The sequence below is a fragment of the Acanthochromis polyacanthus genome, chromosome 3 (assembly GCF_021347895.1).
Source record: "Acanthochromis polyacanthus isolate Apoly-LR-REF ecotype Palm Island chromosome 3, KAUST_Apoly_ChrSc, whole genome shotgun sequence".
Lineage (NCBI taxonomy): Eukaryota > Metazoa > Chordata > Actinopteri > Pomacentridae > Acanthochromis > Acanthochromis polyacanthus.
The window spans coordinates 25115641-25137820 of NC_067115.1; the positions used below are offsets into that span (position 1 = coordinate 25115641).

The 22180-nt window shown below is 42.9% G+C and overlaps 1 protein-coding gene and 1 long non-coding RNA gene across 2 annotated transcripts in view; both read left to right on the forward strand.

Moving 5' to 3' along the window:
- The window catches only part of cabp4 (calcium binding protein 4), a 45794-nt gene that overhangs the window by 12774 nt on the left and 10840 nt on the right, over positions 1-22180 (forward strand). The gene's annotated exons all lie outside the window — the stretch shown is intronic.
- Positions 8927-18591, forward strand: LOC127533097 (uncharacterized). Its single transcript, XR_007940792.1, has 3 exons — positions 8927-9070; positions 11415-11653; positions 13995-18591. It is a non-coding gene; the product is annotated as an uncharacterized LOC127533097 (long non-coding RNA).

Consider the following 22180-nt stretch of genomic DNA (forward strand, 5'->3'; position numbering starts at 1 on the left):
ATAGCCCTCACGCTGCAGGTGCAGAGACGTACGAGTGTTAGCCTGAATGTACAAGTGTGTCTTCGCACCTAATGTTCCTCTCTCTGCTCCTAATGTTGTGTTTGCTTTCTTTCATGAATGATCAAGTACAGATATGTGTGTGGTCAGTGTCCAAACTTTAGGGTGAATCATCACTGCAATCGAATTCTGGATTTTTGCCATGAACTTGGAGGATTGAGTCCTGTAACACCTACCTAGTGTTAGAATCTGAATAAAAATTCTGCCAAAATTTTACATAACCCTTCAGTGAACAAACAGGACTTAGACTCATGAAACATTGTATGATGTACTGATTTTAAAATATCCTAATTAGGGATGTTGCATTATAAACAGTGTGTGGGTTTTCCATTAATTGTAAGTTTGGCAGTTTGATGACTGTCCACTCCACATGACAAAGTGTCCTTGGGTGAGACACTGAATGTCAAGTTGCTCTCAGTGGCAGGCAGTCACATTGTGTGAGAGTGTGTGTTTAAATGGGTAAGTGACAAACGCACTGTAAAGTACTAAGCAGAACATATCTAAGGTTAAAAGACATTATATATACTACTTTTCAAAAGTCTGGGGTCACTTCAAAATGTTATTTTTGAAAGAATAGCATTTTTTTTGTCAATGAAGATAACAGTAAATTAATCAGAAATCCAGTCTAGACATTGATAATGTGGTAAATGACTATTCTAGCTGGAAATGACTGATTTTTAATGGAATATCTCCATAGAGGTACAGAGGAACATTTCCAGCAACCATCACTCCTGTGTTCTAATGCTACATTGTGTTAGCTAATGGTGTTGAAAGACTAACTGATGATTAGAAAACCCTTGTGCAGTTATGTTAGCACATGAATAAAAGTGTGAGTTTTCATGGAAAACATGAAATTGTCTAGGTGACCCCAAACTTTAGAACAGTACGGTAAGTTTGAACCATTGGCCCATATCATGCAATTATATATTTATTATTTTAAATTCATAATATTGAAACCCAGTGTGAAGTTGTAATTACATACAATATTAGTTGTGCCAAAAACTGTTTTCAGATGTTTAGGTGTGGAACATTTGAAGTGTTCGATTTCTTGAAAAGCAGAAACTCACAGATTTTCTTACAAATAAAAAAAAAAATACATTAAGGTGCACCATTGCTTAATTCACCTACAATCAGATTCCACGTGGGGTATTCATTTCACTTAAATTTAGTTTATATAGTGCAAATTCAATGACAGTGATTGTTTGTCTCTATATCTAGCACTGTGATAGACTTGTGACCTGTCCAAGGTGTAACCTGCATTCACTTAAGTCCGCTGGGATAGACTCTAGCCCCTTCTAATGGATGGATGGATGGATGGAGCAAATTCACAACCTATGTGGTCTGACCACTAACTTGTGGTGGCTAATGCTGACTAATGCTGTAAAACTTAGATTTTATCTGAGGTTACAGTGTCTGGTCTGTAATTTACTGCTGCTGACACCACATTTTAGCATTAATGGCTTCCCTGTAATTATCAACACACCATCTGTACATCACAATTCCCTTTACTACACTCCTACATCCTCTTTGTGTCTTTTCTTCCCAGTAAAAACATGAGATCTGAGATACAAAAAAAAAAAAAAAGTAAAAACACAAAAAGGAAGATAGCAATTTTAAGAAATGTTTTTCAAAGAAATGAGATGTCCTTACCTCCAAGATAAGTCTGGTTTTAGAGCTATTTACCCCCGTACACATTGACAGTGAATTGTGTTATGAATGCTGTTTGTTCTCCATCTGAGAGCTTGTTTCAGTACAGCCAGTCACATCAGACAGATACGCCACACTCACTGTCAGACAGCAGCCTGATACACAACACAAAAGGCTCAGACTCTGAACAACAACCAACATCAGCAGCCTTATGAAAGTGAAAACTGAACTGCCCTTGCCAGCCAGCTGAAAAAATAAATGGGCCAACACATAAAACAGCATAAACTACCCAATATGCAATATAAACACGGCTTTAGTCCATTTAAATGCCGTGGTGTTGCTTGTTCTCCAGCACTGCTGCTCAAAGATCACTGACAGCCTCTTCTTCACCGTTTCTGTACAGAACCAGAGCTCAGCCTCCAGTTACTGTCAATCAAACAGACAACTCATATTTTAAAAAGAGCAATCCTGATTATTCATTCTTATTTTCATGCTTTCATTAATAAATAACACATTGTGATCATTTGTTCTGCAAAACAAATGTAGTTGTGATTTCAATCGGACAGAAATGACCAAAGTGTGGTATCTGGTATCTAACCTTGAAGGCAGCTTTGTTCAGTTTTCTACTAAAGAAGGTAGCTATGATGATAAGAGGCTCTGTGGATTATCCAGAGTAATGGGGATGTTGTTTTTGGAAGCGCTGTTGCTGTAGGTCTTTCTTTGAGATTGTAAATGCATAGTAAAAAATAAAAAATAAAAAAGGCAAATTAAAGAAAACATTGCTTGAGAAGTATTATGCAAGTAGTTATTTTTGAATTCATTTTCTAATTAACTGTATCAGACCTTTCACCAGATGTGTTTAATGCACATGGTTGATTTTAGTTTTGCCCTAGAGACTTCTGTATATGCAGAGCCTGCTTTGAAAAGTAGCCCAAACTCAGGATTAATGTAAAAGTGTATCTTATTACCGAGCCCTCAGGAAAATAACACAGATACTGAGCAATATACTGGACTTCAATCCACAGCGTAGCAAATCAGCTTCATCACGTCAGATGCAGTAACACTGTTTTTTTTCCAGCTGTGTTCATATGGGATCAGAGTGCAGCTGGTTTCCTGTCTCGCCAGCTAGTTAATTAGATTCACCTGCTGTCCCAGGTGTAAATTATTTCCTGGTTAGTCAGAAGATGGATCTTGAAATCCAGGATTGAGAGAGTGATGGCTCCATGCACTTCAAGGAAAAGTCTCCATTTGATGTGCGCCATTACAAAAAGTGACAGAACACCAACTTATGCAACACAAACAACTTTTTGGTCAAGTCTACAGAGTCTTTTTTAGGCAAGATCTCCAAAACACATACCAAATACACCAATAAAAATTACAGGGACACATCAAGCAGCGTCGTCTGGGGCTGAAAAACAAAGCAAAAGCCGTCGTGCCCAAAACTGAATTTCTTTTAATGGCTACTTAAGGTTGGCTTTAAAAGGAAGTCAATCCTCCATTAGTCTGACTCACCAGACGTAGGATGCAGGTAGAAGTCTGCCAGTGGCTGATGGTTTCACTCAGCATTCTACCTTTCGCCATTTGTGTTTTTCCATTTTGTTCACTACAGGAAACAACCTCTGAGCAGCAACCTACCGCACAGCACTTGGAGCTTTCCTGAGGATGTGAACAATGCTCTATTAGTGTTCTTCAGTGAATTATCTATTTTAATCACAATCTTTATCTCCCTGGATGAAAAACAATTAGAATAGAATATCCTTTACTAGTGCCACAAGGGGACATTTGAAACATCACAGCAGCAAAGTGACAGTAAGAAAAGCAAGAGAACAACTATAAATTAAAGCTGCAAGCAGCGATGGACGGGTCCTCGCATCCACGCTGGTCGTGAATCCACGCACGTCCACCAGGTGGCGCTGTGACTGAGAGTGTATGTCGGCCTCTGAATCGCATCTGGACCAGAGTCCAATCATACATTTAAAATTTCAGCCAGACTGTAGCATGTTCAGAGCAGTTATAGAGCATTTCCTGTCTATCCACCAGGTGGCGCTGTAACTCAGAGTGTATTTCACACAGTGGATGTGATGAGGGTTGGACTCTGATCACTCATGAAAAGTTTCAGGCTGATTTGATCATGTAGAGGCCAGTTATACAGCATTTACTGTCCCTCCATCAGGTGGCGCTGCGACTGAGAGTGTCTGTTGGCCTGTAGATGTGATCAGGATTGGATTGTGATCACACATGGAAAGTTTGAGGCAGATTGGAGCATGCAGAGGAGAGTTATACAGCAGTTGATGTTTCATGGCGAAGCATCAAAACGCTGATGGTCGCCATGGCCACGCCATTTGGCTTCTGGTTAAACTTTTGATAACTTTTCCAAACCAAGTCCTGCTGTGTGGACTGACAAAATTTCAGGTCTCCTGGAATTATCCCCTAGGAGGTATTAACTCTCAAAAATGAGAAAAATCATCAAAAATCTCACAATTAATCCAAGATGGCCGACTTCCTGTTGGGTTTAGGACATGGCTCCAAGAGGCTTTTTTGTGCGTCCTGATGTGCTCTATAAGCCTCCCAAATTTCATGGATGTAGGTGAAACGTGCTGGGGGGGCTGTTTGTTAAAAATACTGTAGGGGGCGCTATAGCATGTGCAGTGCCGAGATGCATACAGTGTTGTTCCTTGGGTCAATGGTGATGTGTGTGGTAATTTTTGTGAGCATTGGAGTATTCCTAACCTGTCAGAAAGGGCTTTGTTTTTCATGGCGATATTTGGTTGCTACGGCAACAGCGTTACATGAAATGTCACACCCTTCACAGTGTGTGATTGTCAAGAGGTGAAGACTCGACTGACCAATTTCCAGCATGATATCACCAAGTTTGGGGCCATTGTACCTGAAAATATAAGGCCTTAAACTTACTATTACCAACAGGTGGCGCTATGACTTTTTCAAAATTTATGAGTGTGGATGTGTTCAGACTGGACCTGGTATCCAGCATGTGAAGTCTGAGGCAGATAGGATGTTGTTCAGCTGAGATATGAATCGTTAAATTTTCATGGCGAAACATCGAAATTGGTTTGGCCGCCACAGACACGCCCTTTGATGACAAGTCACCATTTTCACTGGGATGCATCATCAATGTGTTTAGGCTGTTGTCACTGCATTTGAAGTGAATATGATCAACTGGGTAACAATAGGGCATGAAAGTGTAAAAGATGTCTATTTCCTGAAACCACAAGGTGGCGCTATGACTGTCAATGAATATCCCTATGTGGATGACATCAGGACAGGACTGTCATCATACATGTAAAGTTTCAGGCAGATTGGAGCATGTTGAGAAGAATTAGACACCAATTCCTGTTTCATGGCGAAGGATCAGTTGTTTGAGGCTCCGCCATGGCCACACCTTTTGGCTTCTGGTTGAGTTTTTGATAACTTTTCATCAGAAAGGTCTGGTGCATGTACTGGCCAAATTTCAGTTCTCTCAGACTTATCCACTAGGAGCTATAAATTTTGACAAATGTACAGCAAATTCAAGATGGCCGACTTCCTGTTGGGTTTAGGGTGTGGCTGTGATTGACTTTTTGGTGTGTCCTGATGTGGTGCATATGCCCACCAAATATTGTAGCTGTAAATAAAACATTGTGGAAGTTGGCCTAATGACCACTGTTTCAATTTTGCAGGTGGCGCTATAGAGCCATTTTTTCACACATATGCGCAACTCCCATAAAATATCAAATTTTTCGCCAGTCCTGATGTGCACGCCAAATTTCACGCGTTTTGGTTCATGATAAGGCCGCCAAAAAGGCAAGTCATTTCCCGAGGAGCGATTAAGTTTGAAAAATTTACAGCAAATTGAAGGTGGCCGACTTCCTGTTGGGTTTAGGGTGTGGCTGTAATTGACTTTTTGGTGTGTCCAGATGTTCTGCATATGCCCACCAAATATTGTAGCTGTACATGAAACATTGTGGCAGTTGGCCTAATGACTACTTTTTCAAGTTTGCAGGTGGCGCTATAGAGCCATTTTGCCACGCACATGCGCAACTCCCATAAAATATCAAATTTTTCGCCAGTCCTGATGTGCATGCCAAATTTCACGCGTTTTGGAGTATGATAAGGCCGCCAAAAAGCCAATTTACTTTACGGGAGAAAAAAAAAAAAATAAAAATAAATAATAATAATAATAATAATTAAAGCTGCAAGCAGCGATGGACGGGTCCTCGCATCCACGCTGGTCGTGAATCCACGCACGTCCACCAGGTGGCGCTGTGACTGAGAGTGTATGTCGGCCTCTGAATCGCATCTGGACCAGAGTCCAATCATACATTTAAAATTTCAGCCAGACTGTAGCATGTTCAGAGCAGTTATAGAGCATTTCCTGTCTATCCACCAGGTGGCGCTGTAACTCAGAGTGTATTTCACACAGTGGATGTGATGAGGGTTGGACTCTGATCACTCATGAAAAGTTTCAGGCTGATTTGATCATGTAGAGGCCAGTTATACAGCATTTACTGTCCCTCCATCAGGTGGCGCTGCGACTGAGAGTGTCTGTTGGCCTGTAGATGTGATCAGGATTGGATTGTGATCACACATGGAAAGTTTGAGGCAGATTGGAGCATGCAGAGGAGAGTTTTACAGCAGTTGATGTTTCATGGCGAAGCATCAAAACGCTGATGGTCGCCATGGCCACGCCATTTGGCTTCTGGTTAAACTTTTGATAACTTTTCCAAACCAAGTCCTGCTGTGTGGACTGACAAAATTTCAGGTCTCCTGGAATTATCCCCTAGGAGGTATTAACTCTCAAAAATGAGAAAAATCATCAAAAATCTCACAATTAATCCAAGATGGCCGACTTCCTGTTGGGTTTAGGACATGGCTCCAAGAGGCTTTTTTGTGCGTCCTGATGTGCTCTATAAGCCTCCCAAATTTCATGGATGTAGGTGAAACGTGCTGGGGGGGCTGTTTGTTAAAAATACTGTAGGGGGCGCTATAGCATGTGCAGTGCCGAGATGCATACAGTGTTGTTCCTTGGGTCAATGGTGATGTGTGTGGTAATTTTTGTGAGCATTGGAGTATTCCTAACCTGTCAGAAAGGGCTTTGTTTTTCATGGCGATATTTGGTTGCTACGGCAACAGCGTTACATGAAATGTCACACCCTTCACAGTGTGTGATTGTCAAGAGGTGAAGACTCGACTGACCAATTTCCAGCATGATATCACCAAGTTTGGGGCCATTGTACCTGAAAATATAAGGCCTTAAACTTACTATTACCAACAGGTGGCGCTATGACTTTTTCAAAATTTATGAGTGTGGATGTGTTCAGACTGGACCTGGTATCCAGCATGTGAAGTCTGAGGCAGATAGGATGTTGTTCAGCTGAGATATGAATCGTTAAATTTTCATGGCGAAACATCGAAATTGGTTTGGCCGCCACAGACACGCCCTTTGATGACAAGTCACCATTTTCACTGGGATGCATCATCAATGTGTTTAGGCTGTTGTCACTGCATTTGAAGTGAATATGATCAACTGGGTAACAATAGGGCATGAAAGTGTAAAAGATGTCTATTTCCTGAAACCACAAGGTGGCGCTATGACTGTCAATGAATATCCCTATGTGGATGACATCAGGACAGGACTGTCATCATACATGTAAAGTTTCAGGCAGATTGGAGCATGTTGAGAAGAATTAGACACCACTTCCTGTTTCATGGCGAAGGATCAGTTGTTTGAGGCTCCGCCATGGCCACACCTTTTGGCTTCTGGTTGAGTTTTTGATAACTTTTCATCAGAAAGGTCTGGTGCATGTACTGGCCAAATTTCAGTTCTCTCAGACTTATCCACTAGGAGCTATAAATTTTGACAAATGTACAGCAAATTCAAGATGGCCGACTTCCTGTTGGGTTTAGGGTGTGGCTGTGATTGACTTTTTGGTGTGTCCTGATGTGGTGCATATGCCCACCAAATATTGTAGCTGTAAATAAAACATTGTGGAAGTTGGCCTAATGACCACTGTTTCAATTTTGCAGGTGGCGCTATAGAGCCATTTTTTCACACATATGCGCAACTCCCATAAAATATCAAATTTTTCGCCAGTCCTGATGTGCACGCCAAATTTCACGCGTTTTGGTTCATGATAAGGCCGCCAAAAAGGCAAGTCATTTCCCGAGGAGCGATTAAGTTTGAAAAATTTACAGCAAATTGAAGGTGGCCGACTTCCTGTTGGGTTTAGGGCGTGGCTGTAATTGACTTTTTGGTGTGTCCAGATGTTCTGCATATGCCCACCAAATATTGTAGCTGTACATGAAACATTGTGGCAGTTGGCCTAATGACTACTTTTTCAAGTTTGCAGGTGGCGCTATAGAGCCATTTTGCCACGCACATGCGCAACTCCCATAAAATATCAAATTTTTCGCCAGTCCTGATGTGCATGCCAAATTTCACGCGTTTTGGAGTATGATAAGGCCGCCAAAAAGCCAATTTACTTTACGGGAGAAAAAAAAAAAAATAATAATAATAATAATAATAATAAACCCTAGGGTTTCAATAGGGTCCTTGGCACCGCTGGTGCCTTGGACAGTCGGTGCCCTGGCACCGCCTGTCCTTCGCACCCTTGGTGCTCGGACCCTAATAATAATAAACCCTAGGGTTTCAATAGGGTCCTTGGCACCGCTGGTGCCTTGGACAGTCGGTGCCCTGGCACCGCCTGTCCTTCGCACCCTCGGTGCTCGGACCCTAATAATAATAATAATAATAATAATAATAATAATAATAATAATAAACCCTAGGGTTTCAATAGGGTCCTTGGCACCGCTGGTGCCTTGGACAGTCGGTGCCCTGGCACCGCCTGTCCTTCGCACCCTCGGTGCTCGGACCCTAATAATAAACCCTAGGGTTTCAATAGGGTCCTTGGCACCGCTGGTGCCTTGGACAGTCGGTGCCCTGGCACCGCCTGTCCTTCGCACCCTCGGTGCTCGGACCCTAATTAAAGAGGTGAAGTATACACGCTATAAATAAGAAAAACAGAAGAACATTAAAGCTGCAAGCAGCGATGGATGGGTCCTCGCATCCACGCTGGTCGGCGAATCCATGCACGTTCACCAGGTGGCACTGTGACTGAGAGTGTGTGTCGGCCTCTGAATCACATCTGGACCAGAGTTTAATCACACGTAAAATTTCAGCCAGATTGGAGCATGTTCAGACTAGTTATACAGCATTTCCTGCCCATCCACCACCAGGTGGCGCTGTAACTCAGAGTGTATTTCAAACAGTGGATGTGATGAGGGCTGGACTCTGATCACTCATGAAAAGTTTCAGGCTGATTTGATCATGTAGAGGCCAGTTATACAGCATTTATTGTCCCTCCAACAGGTGGCGCTGCAACTGAGAGTGTCTGTTGGCCTGTAGATGTGATCAGGATTGGATTGTGATCACACATGGAAAGTTTGAGGCAGATTGGAGCATGCAGAGGAGAGTTATACAGCAGTTGTTGTTTCATGGCGAAGCATCAAAACTCTAATGGTCGCCATGGCCACGCCATTTGGCTTCTGGTTAAACTTTTGATAACTTTTCCAAACCAAGTCCTGCTGTGTGGACTGACAAAATTTCAGGTCTCCTGGAATTATCCCCTAGGAGGTATTAACTCTCAAAAATGAGAAAAATCATCAAAAATCTCACAATTAATCCAAGATGGCCGACTTCCTGTTGGGTTTAGGACATGGCTCCAAGAGGCTTTTTTGTGCGTCCTGATGTGCTCTATAAGCCTCCCAAATTTCATGGATGTAGGTGAAACGTGCTGGGGGGCTGTTTGTTAAAAATACTGTAGGGGGCGCTATAGCATGTGCAGTGCCGAGATGCATACAGTGTTGTTCCTTGGGTCAATGGTGATGTGTGTGGTAATTTTTGTGAGCATTGGAGTATTCCTAACCTGTCAGAAAGGGCTTTGTTTTTCATGGCGATATTTGGTTGCTACGGCAACAGCGTTGCATGAAATGTCACACCCTTCACAGTGTGTGATTGTCAAGAGGTGAAGACTCGACTGACCAATTTCCAGCATGATATCACCAAGTTTGGGGCCATTGTACCTGAAAATATAAGGCCTTAAACTTACTATTACCAACAGGTGGCGCTATGACTTTTTCAAAATTTATGAGTGTGGATGTGTTCAGACTGGACCTGGTATCCAGCATGTGAAGTCTGAGGCAGATAGGATGTTGTTCAGCTGAGATATGAATCGTTAAATTTTCATGGCGAAACATCGAAATTGGTTTGGCCGCCACAGACACGCCCTTTGATGACAAGTCACCATTTTCACTGGGATGCATCATCAATGTGTTTAGGCTGTTGTCACTGCATTTGAAGTGAATATGATCAACTGGGTAACAATAGGGCATGAAAGTGTAAAAGATGTCTATTTCCTGAAACCACAAGGTGGCGCTATGACTGTCAATGAATATCCCTATGTGGATGACATCAGGACAGGACTGTCATCATACATGTAAAGTTTCAGGCAGATTGGAGCATGTTGAGAAGAATTAGACACCAATTCCTGTTTCATGGCGAAGGATCAGTTGTTTGAGGCTCCGCCATGGCCACACCTTTTGGCTTCTGGTTGAGTTTTTGATAACTTTTCATCAGAAAGGTCTGGTGCATGTACTGGCCAAATTTCAGTTCTCTCAGACTTATCCACTAGGAGCTATAAATTTTGACAAATGTACAGCAAATTCAAGATGGCCGACTTCCTGTTGGGTTTAGGGTGTGGCTGTGATTGACTTTTTGGTGTGTCCTGATGTGGTGCATATGCCCACCAAATATTGTAGCTGTAAATAAAACATTGTGGAAGTTGGCCTAATGACCACTGTTTCAATTTTGCAGGTGGCGCTATAGAGCCATTTTTTCACACATATGCGCAACTCCCATAAAATATCAAATTTTTCGCCAGTCCTGATGTGCACGCCAAATTTCACGCGTTTTGGTTCATGATAAGGCCGCCAAAAAGGCAAGTCATTTCCCGAGGAGCGATTAAGTTTGAAAAATTTACAGCAAATTGAAGGTGGCCGACTTCCTGTTGGGTTTAGGGCGTGGCTGTAATTGACTTTTTGGTGTGTCCAGATGTTCTGCATATGCCCACCAAATATTGTAGCTGTACATGAAACATTGTGGCAGTTGGCCTAATGACTACTTTTTCAACTTTGCAGGTGGCGCTATAGAGCCATTTTGCCACGCACATGCGCAACTCCCATAAAATATCAAATTTTTCGCCAGTCCTGATGTGCATGCCAAATTTCACGCGTTTTGGAGTATGATAAGGCCGCCAAAAAGCCAATTTACTTTACGGGAGAAAAAAAAAAAAATAAATAAATAATAATAATAATAATAATTAAAGCTGCAAGCAGCGATGGACGGGTCCTCGCATCCACGCTGGTCGTGAATCCACGCACGTCCACCAGGTGGCGCTGTGACTGAGAGTGTATGTCGGCCTCTGAATCGCATCTGGACCAGAGTCCAATCATACATTTAAAATTTCAGCCAGACTGTAGCATGTTCAGAGCAGTTATAGAGCATTTCCTGTCTATCCACCAGGTGGCGCTGTAACTCAGAGTGTATTTCACACAGTGGATGTGATGAGGGTTGGACTCTGATCACTCATGAAAAGTTTCAGGCTGATTTGATCATGTAGAGGCCAGTTATACAGCATTTACTGTCCCTCCATCAGGTGGCGCTGCGACTGAGAGTGTCTGTTGGCCTGTAGATGTGATCAGGATTGGATTGTGATCACACATGGAAAGTTTGAGGCAGATTGGAGCATGCAGAGGAGAGTTTTACAGCAGTTGATGTTTCATGGCGAAGCATCAAAACGCTGATGGTCGCCATGGCCACGCCATTTGGCTTCTGGTTAAACTTTTGATAACTTTTCCAAACCAAGTCCTGCTGTGTGGACTGACAAAATTTCAGGTCTCCTGGAATTATCCCCTAGGAGGTATTAACTCTCAAAAATGAGAAAAATCATCAAAAATCTCACAATTAATCCAAGATGGCCGACTTCCTGTTGGGTTTAGGACATGGCTCCAAGAGGCTTTTTTGTGCGTCCTGATGTGCTCTATAAGCCTCCCAAATTTCATGGATGTAGGTGAAACGTGCTGGGGGGGCTGTTTGTTAAAAATACTGTAGGGGGCGCTATAGCATGTGCAGTGCCGAGATGCATACAGTGTTGTTCCTTGGGTCAATGGTGATGTGTGTGGTAATTTTTGTGAGCATTGGAGTATTCCTAACCTGTCAGAAAGGGCTTTGTTTTTCATGGCGATATTTGGTTGCTACGGCAACAGCGTTACATGAAATGTCACACCCTTCACAGTGTGTGATTGTCAAGAGGTGAAGACTCGACTGACCAATTTCCAGCATGATATCACCAAGTTTGGGGCCATTGTACCTGAAAATAAAAGGCCTTAAACTTACTATTACCAACAGGTGGCGCTATGACTTTTTCAAAATTTATGAGTGTGGATGTGTTCAGACTGGACCTGGTATCCAGCATGTGAAGTCTGAGGCAGATAGGATGTTGTTCAGCTGAGATATGAATCGTTAAATTTTCATGGCGAAACATCGAAATTGGTTTGGCCGCCACAGACACGCCCTTTGATGACAAGTCACCATTTTCACTGGGATGCATCATCAATGTGTTTAGGCTGTTGTCACTGCATTTGAAGTGAATATGATCAACTGGGTAACAATAGGGCATGAAAGTGTAAAAGATGTCTATTTCCTGAAACCACAAGGTGGCGCTATGACTGTCAATGAATATCCCTATGTGGATGACATCAGGACAGGACTGTCATCATACATGTAAAGTTTCAGGCAGATTGGAGCATGTTGAGAAGAATTAGACACCAATTCCTGTTTCATGGCGAAGGATCAGTTGTTTGAGGCTCCGCCATGGCCACACCTTTTGGCTTCTGGTTGAGTTTTTGATAACTTTTCATCAGAAAGGTCTGGTGCATGTACTGGCCAAATTTCAGTTCTCTCAGACTTATCCACTAGGAGCTATAAATTTTGACAAATGTACAGCAAATTCAAGATGGCCGACTTCCTGTTGGGTTTAGGGTGTGGCTGTGATTGACTTTTTGGTGTGTCCTGATGTGGTGCATATGCCCACCAAATATTGTAGCTGTAAATAAAACATTGTGGAAGTTGGCCTAATGACCACTGTTTCAATTTTGCAGGTGGCGCTATAGAGCCATTTTTCACACATATGCGCAACTCCCATAAAATATCAAATTTTTCGCCAGTCCTGATGTGCACGCCAAATTTCACGCGTTTTGGTTCATGATAAGGCCGCCAAAAAGGCAAGTCATTTCCCGAGGAGCGATTAAGTTTGAAAAATTTACAGCAAATTGAAGGTGGCCGACTTCCTGTTGGGTTTAGGGCGTGGCTGTAATTGACTTTTTGGTGTGTCCAGATGTTCTGCATATGCCCACCAAATATTGTAGCTGTACATGAAACATTGTGGCAGTTGGCCTAATGACTACTTTTTCAAGTTTGCAGGTGGCGCTATAGAGCCATTTTGCCACGCACATGCGCAACTCCCATAAAATATCAAATTTTTCGCCAGTCCTGATGTGCATGCCAAATTTCACGCGTTTTGGAGTATGATAAGGCCGCCAAAAAGCCAATTTACTTTACGGGAGAAAAAAAATAAAAAATAAAATAATAATAATAATAATTAAAGCTGCAAGCAGCGATGGACGGGTCCTCGCATCCACGCTGGTCGGTGAATCCACGCACGACCACCAGGTGGCGCTGCGACTGAGAGTGTATGTCGGCCTCTGAATCGCATCTGGACCAGAGTCCAATCATACATGTAAAATTTCAGCCAGACTGTCGCATGTTCAGAGCAGTTATAGAGCATTTCCTGTCTATCCACCAGGTGGCGCTGTAACTCAGAGTGTATTTCACACAGTGGATGTGATGAGGGTTGGACTCTGATCACTCATGAAAAGTTTCAGGCTGATTTGATCATGTAGAGGCCAGTTATACAGCATTTACTGTCCCTCCAACAGGTGGCGCTGCGACTGAGAGTGTCTGTTGGCCTGTAGATGTGATCAGGATTGGATTTTGATCACACATGGAAAGTTTGAGGCAGATTGGAGCATGCAGAGGAGAGTTATACAGCAGTTGTTGTTTCATGGCGAAGCATCAAAACTCTAATGGTCGCCATGGCCACGCCATTTGGCTTCTGGTTGAACTTTTGATAACTTTTCATCACCAAGTCCTGCTGTGTGGACTGACAAAATTTCAGGTCTCCTGGAATTATCCCCGAGGAGGTATTAACTCTCAAAAATGAGAAAAATCATCAAAAATCTCACAATTAATCCAAGATGGCCGACTTCCTGTTGGGTTTAGGACATGGCTCCAAGAGGCTTTTTTGTGCGTCCTGATGTGCTCTATAAGCCTCCCAAATTTCATGGATGTAGGTGAAACGTGCTGGGGGGGCTGTTTGTTAAAAATACTGTAGGGGGCGCTATAGCATGTGCAGTGCCGAGATGCATACAGTGTTGTTCCTTGGGTCAATGGTGATGTGTGTGGTAATTTTTGTGAGCATTGGAGTATTCCTAACCTGTCAGAAAGGGCTTTGTTTTTCATGGCGATATTTGGTTGCTACGGCAACAGCGTTGCATGAAATGTCACACCCTTCACAGTGTGTGATTGTCAAGAGGTGAAGACTCGACTGACCAATTTCCAGCATGATATCACCAAGTTTGGGGCCATTGTACCTGAAAATATAAGGCCTTAAACTTACTATTACCAACAGGTGGCGCTATGACTTTTCCAAAATTTATGAGTGTGGATGTGTTCAGACTGGACCTGGTATCCAGCATGTGAAGTCTGAGGCAGATAGGATGTTGTTCAGCTGAGATATGAATCGTTAAATTTTCATGGCGAAACATCGAAATTGGTTTGGCCGCCACAGACACGCCCTTTGATGACAAGTCACCATTTTCACTGGGATGCATCATCAATGTGTTTAGGCTGTTGTCACTGCATTTGAAGTGAATATGATCAACCGGGTAACAATACGGCATGAAAGTGTAAAAGATGTCTATTTCCTGAAACCACAAGGTGGCGCTATGACTGTCAATGAATATCCCTATGTGGATGACATCAGGGCAGGACTGTCATCATACATGTAAAGTTTCAGGCAGATTGGAGCATGTTGAGAAGAATTAGACACCACTTCCTGTTTCATGGCGAAGGATCAGTTGTTTGAGGCTCCGCCATGGCCACACCTTTTGGCTTCTGGTTGAGTTTTTGATAACTTTTCATCAGAAAGGTCTGGTGCATGTACTGGCCAAATTTCAGTTCTCTCAGACTTATCCACTAGGAGCTATAAATTTTGACAAATGTACAGCAAATTCAAGATGGCCGACTTCCTGTTGGGTTTAGGGTGTGGCTGTGATTGACTTTTTGGTGTGTCCTGATGTGGTGCATATGCCCACCAAATATTGTAGCTGTAAATAAAACATTGTGGAAGTTGGCCTAATGACCACTTTTTCAATTTTGCAGGTGGCGCTATAGAGCCATTTTTTCACACATATGCGCAACTCCCATAAAATATCAAATTTTTCGCCAGTCCTGATGTGCACGCCAAATTTCACGCGTTTTGGTTCATGATAAGGCCGCCAAAAAGGCAAGTCATTTCCCGAGGAGCGATTAAGTTTGAAAAATTTACAGCAAATTGAAGGTGGCCGACTTCCTGTTGGGTTTAGGGCGTGGCTGTAATTGACTTTTTGGTGTGTCCAGATGTTCTGCATATGCCCACCAAATATTGTAGCTGTACATGAAACATTGTGGCAGTTGGCCTAATGACTACTTTTTCAAGTTTGCAGGTGGCGCTATAGAGCCATTTTGCCACGCACATGCGCAACTCCCATAAAATATCAAATTTTTCGCCAGTCCTGATGTGCATGCCAAATTTCACGCGTTTTGGAGTATGATAAGGCCGCCAAAAAGCCAATTTACTTTACGGGAGAAAAAAAATAAAAATAAAATAATAATAATAATAATTAAAGCTGCAAGCAGCGATGGACGGGTCCTCGCATCCACGCTGGTCGGTGAATCCACGCACGACCACCAGGTGGCGCTGCGACTGAGAGTGTATGTCGGCCTCTGAATCGCATCTGGACCAGAGTCCAATCATACATGTAAAATTTCAGCCAGACTGTCGCATGTTCAGAGCAGTTATAGAGCATTTCCTGTCTATCCACCAGGTGGCGCTGTAACTCAGAGTGTATTTCACACAGTGGATGTGATGAGGGTTGGACTCTGATCACTCATGAAAAGTTTCAGGCTGATTTGATCATGTAGAGGCCAGTTATACAGCATTTACTGTCCCTCCAACAGGTGGCGCTGCGACTGAGAGTGTCTGTTGGCCTGTAGATGTGATCAGGATTGGATTTTGATCACACATGGAAAGTTTGAGGCAGATTGGAGCATGCAGAGGAGAGTTATACAGCAGTTGTTGTTTCATGGCGAAGCATCAAAACTCTAATGGTCGCCATGGCCACGCCATTTGGCTTCTGGTTGAACTTTTGATAACTTTTCATCACCAAGTCCTGCTGTGTGGACTGACAAAATTTCAGGTCTCCTGGAATTATCCCCGAGGAGGTATTAACTCTCAAAAATGAGAAAAATCATCAAAAATCTCACAATTAATCCAAGATGGCCGACTTCCTGTTGGGTTTAGGACATGGCTCCAAGAGGCTTTTTTGTGCGTCCTGATGTGCTCTATAAGCCTCCCAAATTTCATGGATGTAGGTGAAACGTGCTGGGGGGGCTGTTTGTTAAAAATACTGTAGGGGGCGCTATAGCATGTGCAGTGCCGAGATGCATACAGTGTTGTTCCTTGGGTCAATGGTGATGTGTGTGGTAATTTTTGTGAGCATTGGAGTATTCCTAACCTGTCAGAAAGGGCTTTGTTTTTCATGGCGATATTTGGTTGCTACGGCAACAGCGTTGCATGAAATGTCACACCCTTCACAGTGTGTGATTGTCAAGAGGTGAAGACTCGACTGACCAATTTCCAGCATGATATCACCAAGTTTGGGGCCATTGTACCTGAAAATATAAGGCCTTAAACTTACTATTACCAACAGGTGGCGCTATGACTTTTCCAAAATTTATGAGTGTGGATGTGTTCAGACTGGACCTGGTATCCAGCATGTGAAGTCTGAGGCAGATAGGATGTTGTTCAGCTGAGATATGAATCGTTAAATTTTCATGGCGAAACATCGAAATTGGTTTGGCCGCCACAGACACGCCCTTTGATGACAAGTCACCATTTTCACTGGGATGCATCATCAATGTGTTTAGGCTGTTGTCACTGCATTTGAAGTGAATATGATCAACCGGGTAACAATACGGCATGAAAGTGTAAAAGATGTCTATTTCCTGAAACCACAAGGTGGCGCTATGACTGTCAATGAATATCCCTATGTGGATGACATCAGGGCAGGACTGTCATCATACATGTAAAGTTTCAGGCAGATTGGAGCATGTTGAGAAGAATTAGACACCACTTCCTGTTTCATGGCGAAGGATCAGTTGTTTGAGGCTCCGCCATGGCCACACCTTTTGGCTTCTGGTTGAGTTTTTGATAACTTTTCATCAGAAAGGTCTGGTGCATGTACTGGCCAAATTTCAGTTCTCTCAGACTTATCCACTAGGAGCTATAAATTTTGACAAATGTACAGCAAATTCAAGATGGCCGACTTCCTGTTGGGTTTAGGGTGTGGCTGTGATTGACTTTTTGGTGTGTCCTGATGTGGTGCATATGCCCACCAAATATTGTAGCTGTAAATAAAACATTGTGGAAGTTGGCCTAATGACCACTTTTTCAATTTTGCAGGTGGCGCTATAGAGCCATTTTTTCACACATATGCGCAACTCCCATAAAATATCAAATTTTTCGCCAGTCCTGATGTGCACGCCAAATTTCACGCGTTTTGGTTCATGATAAGGCCGCCAAAAAGGCAAGTCATTTCCCGAGGAGCGATTAAGTTTGAAAAATTTACAGCAAATTGAAGATGGCCGACTTCCTGTTGGGTTTAGGGCGTGGCTGTAATTGACTTTTTGGTGTGTCCAGATGTTCTGCATATGCCCACCAAATATTGTAGCTGTACATGAAACATTGTGGCAGTTGGCCTAATGACTACTTTTTCAACTTTGCAGGTGGCGCTATAGAGCCATTTTGCCACGCACATGCGCAACTCCCATAAAATATCAAATTTTTCGCCAGTCCTGATGTGCATGCCAAATTTCACGCGTTTTGGAGTATGATAAGGCCGCCAAAAAGCCAATTTACTTTACGGGAGAAAAAAAAAAAAAAAAAAAAAAAAAAAATAATAATAATAATAATAATAATAATAAACCCTAGGGTTTCAATAGGGTCCTTGGCACCGCTGGTGCCTTGGACAGTCGGTGCCCTGGCACCGCCTGTCCTTCGCACCCTCGGTGCTCGGACCCTAATAATAATAATAAACCCTAGGGTTTCAATAGGGTCCTTGGCACCGCTGGTGCCTTGGACAGTCGGTGCCCTGGCACCGCCTGTCCTTCGCACCCTCGGTGCTCGGACCCTAATAATAATAATAATAATAATAATAATAATAATAATAATAAACCCTAGGGTTTCAATAGGGTCCTTGGCACCGCTGGTGCCTTGGACAGTCGGTGCCCTGGCACCGCCTGTCCTTCGCACCCTCGGTGCTCGGACCCTAATAATAATAATAATAATAATAATAAACCCTAGGGTTTCAATAGGGTCCTTGGCACCGCTGGTGCCTTGGACAGTCGGTGCCCTGGCACCGCCTGTCCTTCGCACCCTCGGTGCTCGGACCCTAACAAGGATACAATGAGCACAAGTTTAAGAATATTTAGAAGCAAACCGATATAATGTACACAGAACGGTTAACACATGCAAAATAATTAGTATGGCCCTTTTTTTATATAATGTATTGGGATTAGGACTTTGGTTTATTGCACATGACAGTTGGCTAACTGGTATGTGAGTGTGTGGTCTGTTGGGAGCAGGGCCGATTATAAAGTCTGATGTCAGCAGGAAGGAAGGACATGCAGTAATGCTCCTTCACACACCTGGGGTGATCAGTCTGTCGCTAAAGGAGCTGCCCAGTGCCCTTAGAGTGTCGTACATGGGGTGGGAGTCACTATCCAGCAGGTTTGTTAGCTTGGCTCACATCCTCCTTTCTCCACCACCTGTACTGGGTCCATGGGGCTCCCCAGGCCAGAGCTGACCTTCTCCATCAGCCGAACAAGTTTCCTTCTGTCAGCAGCTGAGATCCTGCTGCCCAGCAGACCACTCCATAAAAGATGGCTGATGTCACCACAGAGTCATATTCAGTCCTCAGGAGTGCCTCCTGCACCCCAGGAGACCTCAGTCTCCTTAGCAGATAGAGTCTACTTTGACCCTTCTTGTAAAATGTACTAGTGTGGTCTGACCAGTCCAGTTTACTGTTCAGGTGAACACCCAGGTACTTGTAGGAGTCCACTTTCTCCATGTCCATGCCCTGGATGTTCAGAATATGTGCCCACCAGTTCTTTAGTCGTTGATTTGGAGGTGGTTCCACTGGCACCAGTCTACAGAATCCTGGGTCAGTTCTCTGTACACCTGAACATCATCATCTCAGATGAAGCTGTCGATCACAGAGTCATCAGAGAACTTTAGCAGATGACAGCTGGCTGAGTTGTACTTCAAGTCTGCAGTTTACAGTGGGCAATTCTACCCGTCACTATATGCACATATATGACCAATGCTTTACTTAGTCCTGCTCATGAAGTCTGTGATTGGTTTGTAGAAATTTAAACAGCAAACACAGCATTTCCCCCCATATAGAATGATAGTCTTAACCCATACCATTATGTTCTACAAAATGGGCTGGCAATGCATGACTAATCCCCATAAATCTCCATGTTAAAACGACCAGCTTTACGGCAGAAATAAACACGTCAACAGTTAACTCATCTTCCTGCGGAATGCTCTGCCTCATTCACCTCAAAGTACTCCACAGAATCTAACTTAGTCAAGCTAATCTTCCAAAGATTCATCCAAACCTCTGAGATATTTGCGACAGATGCTCTCAGGCACCAGCAGACTTGACCCATATGTTTTGGTCTTGCTCAAGATTGGTGAAGTACTGGAGGTCTATTTTTTTTAATTTTACATGATAGATACTAGATCTGACTGTGCATCCAACGTCTCAGATTGCTATCTTTGGTCTCCCTGAGGAGGGGTTTAGAAAGACTGCTAACAAACCAGAATAATCTCCTTTGCCTCTTTAAATGGCATTAATCGAATTCTCCTTTTTTTGAAAATTAGTTTACCCCCCTCTTGAACGCATCTCGGCTGCGAGATTTCATGTCATTTCTGAAATTGCAGGAGATCAAATATGCTGCGTGTTGCTCAGCTGAAAAAATTCACAAACACTGGCTGCCTCCCCTCTCTTATTTCTACACTTTGAAATCTATCCCACTGGGCTGAGGTGAAGCATGATAGGATGTAAGTAGCCATGATTTGTTTCCACAGAGGTGGATCCACAAACATGTGCACAGGTAAATTAAGTACATGCTTGACTAGGTAAATATGTATGTGACCCTGTGTGAAGCAGGCAGTGCGTAAAATGAGGTTCACTTGCTGAGAATATGTATTAATGGCAGTTTCCTTTTTTTTAAAAAAAAAAAGGTGTGTGTTGGTAGGTTCCCTGCTCGAATTAGTTTGCAAACTGCTATTTTCTTTAATGAATAAAATGTCATTGCTGCTTTTTATTGTTACAAGGAGGAGGGGGCTGATGAGGAAAAACAATATATTATGGTACTGCCACTCTTTAAAAAAAGAAAAGACAACATAGAACTGTAACATTACATCTGTCTACAATGTACATGAACAAACTGAATAAATATTTTTGCTGTAAGAAATAGTTTTAGTCCCTATAGGTTATTAAAATTGTAAGGTGGGTGAATTCTTTATAGTTCACATGTTGAAATTGTATGATGCCCACAGTTCTGCATAATTCAGGGAACGGCTGCTTTGAGTGACAAGTCTGTCATGCTTCATCTCTTTGTTCATTTTTTAATAGCCAGGAGTTTGGAGGAACCAGCCACTGCAACGACACTGCACTGAGCTTCAAAGCCACTGATTAGTAAACCTTTGGGTGATGCAACAGAGGGTTCGCTCATCTTTGTGTACAGGCAGCGGGAAACATAAAATGACTGCCACTTGATGTGATATTACAGTCATAAAGGCCCTGTCACACTCTAGCGCATAGAGCAAGCGTATGAGGAACGTATGGACTTTTTGGGGACACGCTGACATACACTGAAACACGCTAGGGGTACGCTGGAATACGTTTCGACTACGCCGGGGTACGTCGCTGTACGCTGATGTACGCTGACGGCCAAAACATTTTTTGAACATGCACAAAAAATTTTCAGCGTATGCTGACGTATGAATTGTACGCGCCTCATACATTCCTCATACGCTGAACACGCTAGAGGTACGCTGAAGATACGTTACTCATACATCGAGTACGCTTCTCATACGTTGAAATTGAGTGGGTCACGAAACCTAGCGTCAAGGCCCTGTCACACTCTAGCGTATAGAGCAAGCGTATGAGTAATGTATCAAATATTTCGAAAAATGATTTATACGCACAACTTTTAAGCGTACGAGGTCGATTTTCGGTTAATGACCGTTAGAGTAACGTGAGCCTAGCGTACCGTGAGCATATGAGTAGCGTATGAGTAGCGTATGCATAGCGTATGTCAGCGCATGTGAGCGTATGTGATGTGACGTGTATTTGAGTTGAACGTATACCGACACATATCAGCGTACCTCCAACGTATGAGAAGCGTATGCGGAACGTCAGCCTTCTACGCCTTCTTCTTCTGTGTCTAGCATACTCAACTGCCAACGTCGGCATACGTCCAACTCAAAAACACATCACATCACATACGCTCACATACGCTGACATACGCTACTCATATGCTACTCATACGCTGACGGTACGCTAGGCTGCGTATAAACATTTTTTCGAAATATTCGATACGTTCCTCAGGCGCTGGCTCTATACGCTAGAGTGTGACAGGGCCTTAAAGAGTGATTTGGATTTTAAGCTTTACACGTCAAAGTTCAAAATATAAAAGATACATGATATACATAGAAAGGGATCTTTAAGAGTATATTGAGCAAACCAGGCCTTCAGCAGCTGTCAGTGTATATTATTTTTTACGTCATGTTTCATGTTGTATAATATGACTGTTGTCTTAGCATGGTTTGATCAATAAGGTATAATGGGCTTTAGACATTCCAGCTTAATCTCTGCTCAATGAAATCCAGTCTCCTTTTGAAAACAGTTACCACACTATCAATTAAAAATAATCCCCCAAGACTTTTGGCAGCATTTTTCAACTCTGTGA